Source organism: Leptopilina heterotoma, unplaced genomic scaffold, assembly GCF_015476425.1.
Source record: "Leptopilina heterotoma isolate Lh14 unplaced genomic scaffold, ASM1547642v1 Lhet_206, whole genome shotgun sequence".
Lineage (NCBI taxonomy): Eukaryota > Metazoa > Arthropoda > Insecta > Hymenoptera > Figitidae > Leptopilina > Leptopilina heterotoma.
This window is the reverse complement of record NW_025110922.1, coordinates 1,911,806-1,919,835: the sequence shown is the minus strand read 5'-3', so window position 1 is coordinate 1,919,835 and position 8,030 is coordinate 1,911,806. Positions and strand designations below refer to the sequence as shown.

Here is an 8,030-nt window from a genome sequence, read left to right as displayed (position 1 = left end):
TTTTTTACAGGGATTCAATTATTTTCAAAAATAATAAAACTCAATGCTGTATTTCAATTATTTTTAATACAATTTTAAAGGAATTCTTCGAATTATGTTTAAAAATTTACAAAAATTCTCGTCAAAATTTCAATTATCTTAATAAATAATAAAATTTTTCTCCGAAATTCAAATATTTGCAAAACTTTTAATAAAATTCTTGGCAGATTTTCAATTATTTTTAATATAATTTTCATCAAATTTCTCGAAAAATGCGATTATTATTAAAAATTTGTTGATAAAATTCTTTATTAAAATTCAATTTTAAGAAACATTCAATTTTTTAATAAAATATTTATTTTTATGGTTAATAATTGAATTTTCGTAGAATTTTCTAATAAATATTAATTTAAAAATGAATTTCAAATTAAAATCTTTCAAATTTTTGAATATCTTAATTTTTATAAAAAAAATAATGATTAAAATTTAAAAATGAAGTTGTTGATGTTTTCGAATAATTTTCGTATTTTTTTTAATAAATAATTGAATTTTAGAAGGTTTTAAATTGAAATTTTAAATAATTTCAATTGAAAATTCTGAATAAGTTTAGAGTTTAAATATAATTAAATTCTCAAAGAATTTTTTCAAAAATTATTAAAAAATAATTAATTTAGAGAAGAATTTTTTAAAAAATTTTAGAAAATAATGGAATTGAGATATTGGAAATAATTTTGGAGAAGTTACAGTAGAACTACTTATAAAATATTGAATCTCAAAAGGCTTTAAATTTGAAATTCTTGAAAAAATTAATTTCTGTGAAAGAATGCTAATATGTTAAATGTTTGAGACAAATATACGTTTATTTAACTCAAATAAAATATATTTTCGGATTAAATAAAATTTTTCTCTGGGTGTAGTCTATTTTAAATATTCGGGGTATATAAAAAACCTTTTCAGAAACTAGAAAAACTGGTTAGATCCATGCTAAGGCCCTACTTCAAGTAACTGAGTAAATTTCTGCAGAAAGCTAAAAAAATTCCATATTTAGGTGATAAAGAACTTTATTTTTAACCTCCTATACTGTTATATATTACTGTTATTTTGTTTTTTATTTCTCGTACAAAGACTTTTTTTCAAGAACTGATTTTTCATTTGCTACAATATTATTAGTTTACCTTTCTTCATTATATAGAAAGCAAACAAAACATATAATTAAACATATGCATTTTAGTTATGAAAGTTGACAGCTTGATTTGGAATTTATGTAATTAAATAGATTTGTGGTTTTGTAAGAAAGTTCTATTTCACTTTCCCTTTTTTTTATTCTCATACATCATCTGCAAGTGTCAGGAAACGAACGCTCTCTTAATTTAATAAACGTAAGTTTTAGAGTATAGGAAAAATCAAGAGAACACTTTAAAATGTTTTTATTCAAAAAAAGGATACTATGGAATTTATATATTGTTAATGTTAATTTATTTATTATTTTACACAAAATATTTCGCTTTTTAATTTATAAAAATGAATTACGAGTCGATTTATACTCGATGTCAATGTTATGTTGATTGTTTACATTGTTAATAATTTATGATTTATTTACCAACAATAATTATGGTAAATTAACTAGAAGTCAGTTACCACCAACTGGCAGTGTCGAACTTTCTCTTTTCGCCTGCCCTCTGTGTTGATAAAATGTTCCCGGCTACTTGATTCTTTCCACAGATGGCGAATGTGAATCAAACTAATAGAAGTTTTAAAATTATTTAAAAAAAAGAAAAATGTACTATTTTTTAAAATCATTCTACAAATTATAAGATGAAAACATTTTGAAAGTCTCAAATATATTAATATTGTTGAAATTTTGAAATAACATAAAAGTTGTTAGAGTGAATTCTTCACGTATTAATTACTAATTAATTACTCTTTTCTAAAATGTTTCAGGTACCTGGCCCAAGCTGAGGAATAAAGAAAATTAGTAATTAGTGGGATTTCCTGTCATTGTGTATTTTCTCTTCGATGTGGAAATCAAGGGCGCCAGTGATCTTTGGCTCATCTTTATAAGGAGGAAATGCGACGGCATGGCATAAATCACCAAGGGAGGATATATCGGTGTTCGGTGAGTCTTCCTATTTCTTAAATGACATTCGAGCTTTCGCCAAAAGTCAAAATCTTCAACTGGTGAGTCGATTTTTTAAACAATTTTCACTAAACTCTCCTTCCCTGTTTGAAAAAGTTATTACAAATTTTGTTTGTTATAAAATCAATTAAAATCGGTAATATTTAGTAGTTGGTATACTGGAATTCCAGCTACATATTTCCATATTGACACTTTCTTAAAAATTTACATATATATTAGGGTGCGGTTCTTATTTGGGGGCGATGTTTCCAAATCTTCGGTCTCACCCCAAAAAATTAATCAAGATATAAAAAAAAATTTTCCTGAAAGTTTGAAGCAAATCGAACAATATTAACACGTGCCTCTAGTCGACTGGAATTTTAAATGGAAAATACATGTAATTTTTCCTGCAAATCACAAAAAATTGTTTCTAGCTTATACAAATTTATTTAAAATTATCTAACTTTGGGTTCTTTTAGAACTTGATAAGAGGTAAAACCTCCAATTATTCAAAAAATTTTTGAAAGTATTTGGTCCATTTACAAGCTTGATGAATATGCCGCTATCACAGTAAACAGGACTATAATATAGTATATTAACCCTTAGGTGGACACATTTTTTTATTTATTTAAATTTGACGAAACTCGATACACGGGGGGTTTTTCGGGTCGCTGATTACGAATCTGAGGTCATTTTGAAAAATTTTAAAATGGCGGATCCAATATGGCGGACATAAAAATATAAAAAGTCGTTTAATTCGACTGAAACTCGGTACTCGGGGGTTTCTAAGGTCGCTGATTGCGAATCCGAGGTAATAAAAAATACAAAAAAATGTAAAAAAATTAAACCTTAGATTCTCATTCAGTGACCCCAGAAACTCCCGTGTACCGAGTTTCAGTCGAATTGAACGACTTTTTATATTTTACGTCCGCCATATTGGATCCGCCATTTTGAAATTTTTCAAAATGACCTCAGATTCGTAATTAGCGTCCCGAAAAACCCCCCGAATATCGAGTTTCGTCAAATTTAAATGAATAAAAAAATGTGTCCACCTAAGGGTTAATATATACTATATTATAGTCCTGTTTACTGTGATAGCGGCATATTCATCAAGCTTGTAAATGGAGCAAATACTTTCAAAATTTTTTTGAAAAATTGGTAGTTTTACCTCTTATCATATACTAAGAGAACCCAAAGTTAGAGAATTTTACATAATTTGTGTTTAAGTAACGTCTTTTTTAAATGAATTATTATGGTGATGAAAAAGATTTTCTTGATTTCATTATTAACTGTTCTTTTATAAATTTTGTTATAATTAATACTTGTAGAATTTTCCTATACGGGGCCATTCGTATATTATACTTCATATTATTTTTAATCATTTATGACCCCTCTCCTTCCCCATGTCATATATTGTTACATACATTAGCGCCATTTTTTCTGCAGGGTGTCACAAATGAAGGGTGTCACCCTTGAAGTGTGACGTAATATATATGCGGACAACTCTTGCTTTGTTTTAGTTGAATTTGAACTTTAGCAAGAACCAATTGAATTTTTTTTAGATTAATTTTTATTTTTGATAGTTTTTGACTTACTTAAATACCTAAGTTAAACAAATTCTATCTCTTAAAAGTTAAAACTTGATAGGAGGGGGGAATGTAGAGTAACTTTTAATATTTACAAAGTAAAATCCAAATTACTGCTTATTTCTGCTCTGCAAATTTTACTACTTTCGGAGTAAATTTTGTATAGTTTAGTAATTTTTACAGAAATTCACTTCAAACGTAGCAATTTTTACTTAGAAAATTTTTACTCCTTAGGAGTGGTCAGAAATGCACAGAAGTACCTGCAAAAGTTCAGGTTTTACTACAAAAGAAATAAAGTAACTTTTCCTATACTTTCATAGTAAAACCTAAACTGACAGAAACTTTTGCGTCTTTGTGTCTACTAGTACTATTTTCGGAGTATATTGTTGCAACGTTCTAAGTAAATTTTTGTAATAATTTAAGTGAACTTCGAACGTCGCTGCTTAGGTTATATTATGAAAGTATATAGTCAAAGTTACTCTACTTCTTTTTTCCCTGTAAAAAGTATAGTAAAAGTTACATTATTCATTTCTTCCATCATGAAGCTGAAATTGTCACTCAGTTACCAGCATTTACTTATTTTTGGAAATTAAATTTTAAAGTTAAATATTTTTTATGAAGCTGCAACATGCACTTAGTTATCAGAACTTGCTTAGTGTTCAAAAATTTTATGTTGGTTTTAAACAAAAAAAATATTTAACTTTATAATTTAATTTCCAAAATTAAGTGGGTGCTGATAAATGGTTTTTAAAACGTTTTGAAATTAAAACTTTGTATTATAAAATCATTTTTTGGACTTAGAAGTAAATATAGAGAAATAAATCATTTTGATTAAAGTATAATTAGTAAACGTGTACATAAAGTTTAAACGTTTCGGTTAAAAGTTAAATAGGAAGTTTCTCTTTATTATTTTTGGAGAAGATGCCTGTTATTTTCTTTATTATTTTTTATACATTCTTGAGAGAACGAGAGAACTCAACGCTTTTTGTGTTGAATTTTTAGTTTTATTTATAATTTCTAGTTTTTAGCTTCAGGCTAATAAAGATTCGATAGGTCTCTTCTGACAGATTCAAAGATTCTGATAATTTTTCTGGTCCAGAAGTCTTAACCGCACGTATAGTGTCATACATAGAGTCGAAGTTACGCTTTTCCGCGAACCATTAAAGAGCAGTACTCACCCCGCGATTATAAGCAATAAAAATGGCAATACGAGTCTATGGTAGTCCGGTATCCGCAATATTGCCATTATTGGTGTAGCAGTATATAACTAAAGGTTTCTTCTATTCTTCCTTTCTCGTTCACTATTTTCTTCTCCCACCCACCTCTATATTTGGCTTCAACTCTTGACTCTGATGAAAACGGTTCCTACATGTATATACTTATAGGTGTATACCTATATGTATGTATTTATGTGTAAAGCTAAGATGTTGCCTCTCGACCCAGTGTAGTTTATCCAGGGGACACTTAGTAGCACTTACTCGTATCTTAATGACCAGGGACGCGCGTACCGTTAATGGGTTCCTTTAAAATTAGCGTCACGCCTTCAAAAATTTTTCGAGTCCCTTATATATATATACTATATTTACAACATCATTATTTAGCACTAAGGGCACAAATTGTCTCGTTCGTCTAAATTTCGATGAATTATAGGTACTTTCAAAATTTTCTTTTGTTCGATTTCAAATCATAAAGATACACATATATAGACAAATTTCTCTTCGAAGAAGAAAATTATTATTTTAGTTCATTGAATTTTGCGTCTATTATTTTCAAGTATAAATTTCTTGTCTCTTATAATAAATTGAAAAATGGTTATAAATATGTCTTGAATATAGTGCGCATTACGTCATTAGGTATTTATATAGACTAAATTGCAGTTGTCAAGAACAATAATTAATGTTCCTAATAAGAGAATGACGATTATTCATTGTTAACAATTAGTTTGAGATAAATAAATAATGCAATAAAAGATATAGCGCATTTAGTTCACAGATCGTTTACCGGTCAAGAACTATTTATATAAGAATATTTCACAACCATTCAGCCGCAAGTGGTTTTGTGTCGAGAACCGTAGTGAGAGCAAAAAAAAAAAAAGAAAAAAAAACAAGCCAATGGGCTTGCAATTTTGCTGCATCATTTTGTACGGATGTTTATTCGACTAGTCAACCGAGTCGGTCAGCCATTCAATGTTGGCTATTGTTTTAAATGCATACTTGTTGTACGAAGTAAATTAGCCTGATTTCCCCTCTAATTTGTCACTGTGTCGTTTGCTCATAAAATATATATAAAAAAAAGAATTATTGTACCCCTTATAATACACATAAATGCGAGCATAAATGTGGATACATAGTTTAAATAACGGGAAATGTTTTTATACGCGTGCGCTTGTTTTTTTGCTATGATTGAGAATTCGTTTTTTGCAATATATATGAAAAGTGTGTCGAGTTTTGTTGATAATGTAAAGTATGTGTCATTGATAGGTGGTATCATTGGTATAATTTTAAATTATTTTTGAATGATGTTTGACAGTCGTTTAATCATATACGGGGTGGATGAATTGAAAAATGTGCTATTTAAATTTTGACTAACTAGTTTTTGAGAGACTTGAAAGTTATGTATACTCTATATATCTTTAACTCACCTTCAGGGTACCGGAAGTCAATTGGCCAATTTGCAGGCGAATTGCCGATTACAAAAACTGAAAATGTTACTTCAAGGAAACAGTAACGAACAGGTGAATATACGCGCACGCAGATAAAATAAAATCTTATAATCTCGTTCCGGGAACTGCCTCAGAACAAATGGCCCTTAGCCTCTGGCGATCTTTTTCCTGAAACATTGGCGTGGGCAAATCTATACTTAGTCTTATTAAAACAATTGAATTTCATTTTCCCAAACATTCTTCTTCAATTTTAATTGTTTCTTCTTTTCTTTATGAAAATTAATGAAATCCTTTTTGAGGAGCTTAGGTGATTTAAACTGTTCTTCATAAATTAATCCCCTAGGATTATATTTATCCATTGTTTTCGTTTTCGAATATTTTCAATAATGCTCTTTTCCTGGAGAATATATAGTAGGAAAGTTAATTAGTTAATAATAAGGAAAATAAAAAAGAAAGCATTCGATGGTAACAACGGGAAAAATTTTCACCTGGAACAACTACAAATTTCGGTTATTTGAATCAAATAACCGATCAAATAAATTTCTTTTCAGTATTATTATAGGATTTTTGAAAGATTGTACACAAGTTATGAAGCGATTTCAGTCAGTGGGAAATAGTATTCGGAATAAAACGAATTTATAAATGTTATTCTCCAGTTTGTGAACAAGATTTGAAAAGTATTTTTCCATTTTACTTCGGTCATTATTTTACCGGTCGTTGAGCTCGTGGCATCGTCAGTGATCGTTCTAAGAATCGTTCAAGCACGTGAATTATGCCAGTTGTGCCTCTAATCGATAAAACGGTTAAAGAAGCACCTCATCTCAATAATCATTTTAATTGGCACATTTTCAGGCAATTCCATTTTAATGCTTTTATTACTTTTTTTTGTTTCTCTCATTTGGAAACGTATTTTCTAGCCTTGTCAGTTTCTAAATGTTCCACGAAGTATTTCATTGATACCAATAAACAGTTACTTCCGGTATAGTTCATCGTAAGAAAATAGCAGTAATTATTAGGGGTCGAATAGCGAATAAAATGGCAACATAAATTTTTTCGGTTAAATAAGTTGTTGGTCTAAAAGTGAAAGTTATTTGTTGGTTTATATATTAAGAGGAATAATAGAAAAACAAATATTTTTCAATGCTATTGCTACCTTTTTTTTGTATACGCGGCTATAACATTTTCACTTAATATGAAACTTAATGTTTTTTATTGAATTCTTATTGTTTTTGTTTTATGATTTAGTTAGAAATTGAACCAAATCGAAATTTATTTACGCACAATTAGAGAAATTTTAAAACATTATGATTAACAAAAAAAAATTTTTTTTAGAAAATTCTCAATTTTCGTAAGGAAATAATTAGCATGAATTCTATTTCTCAATTTCAATTGTTTTAATAAAATTCAAAGTTTCTTAAAAATAAAAGGAAGAAAATGTTTATAAATTATATTTGTCAATTACAAATTTAATTGAAAATGAAACTGGAAATTTTCAAATTTTCAGAAAATAAAGGAAAAAATTTTATTGAAAAAAATGTTCTGTTAAATTTATTTACGAATATCTTTAATTGTAAAATTATTCGAAAACAATAATTATTTTTTTAAATATTGTAAATATTTAATGATTATTATTTTTTCGTAGGAATTAAAATTCTTCAAAACATTAAAATTCAAACCTTTTTGAAAT

The 8,030-nt window shown here is 28.0% G+C and overlaps 1 long non-coding RNA gene across 2 annotated transcripts in view; it reads left to right on the top strand.

Annotated features, from left to right (window-relative positions):
- Nucleotides 1-8,030, top strand: part of LOC122501207 — a 161,423-nt gene that overhangs the window by 30,576 nt on the left and 122,817 nt on the right. The window contains exon 4 of one of the 2 annotated variants that reach the window (XR_006301547.1): nt 1,921-2,095. This is a non-coding gene — a long non-coding RNA (uncharacterized LOC122501207). Of the gene's footprint in view, nt 1-1,920; nt 2,158-8,030 lie in introns of both variants that reach the window. The other variant, XR_006301548.1, reaches the window with a different exon arrangement.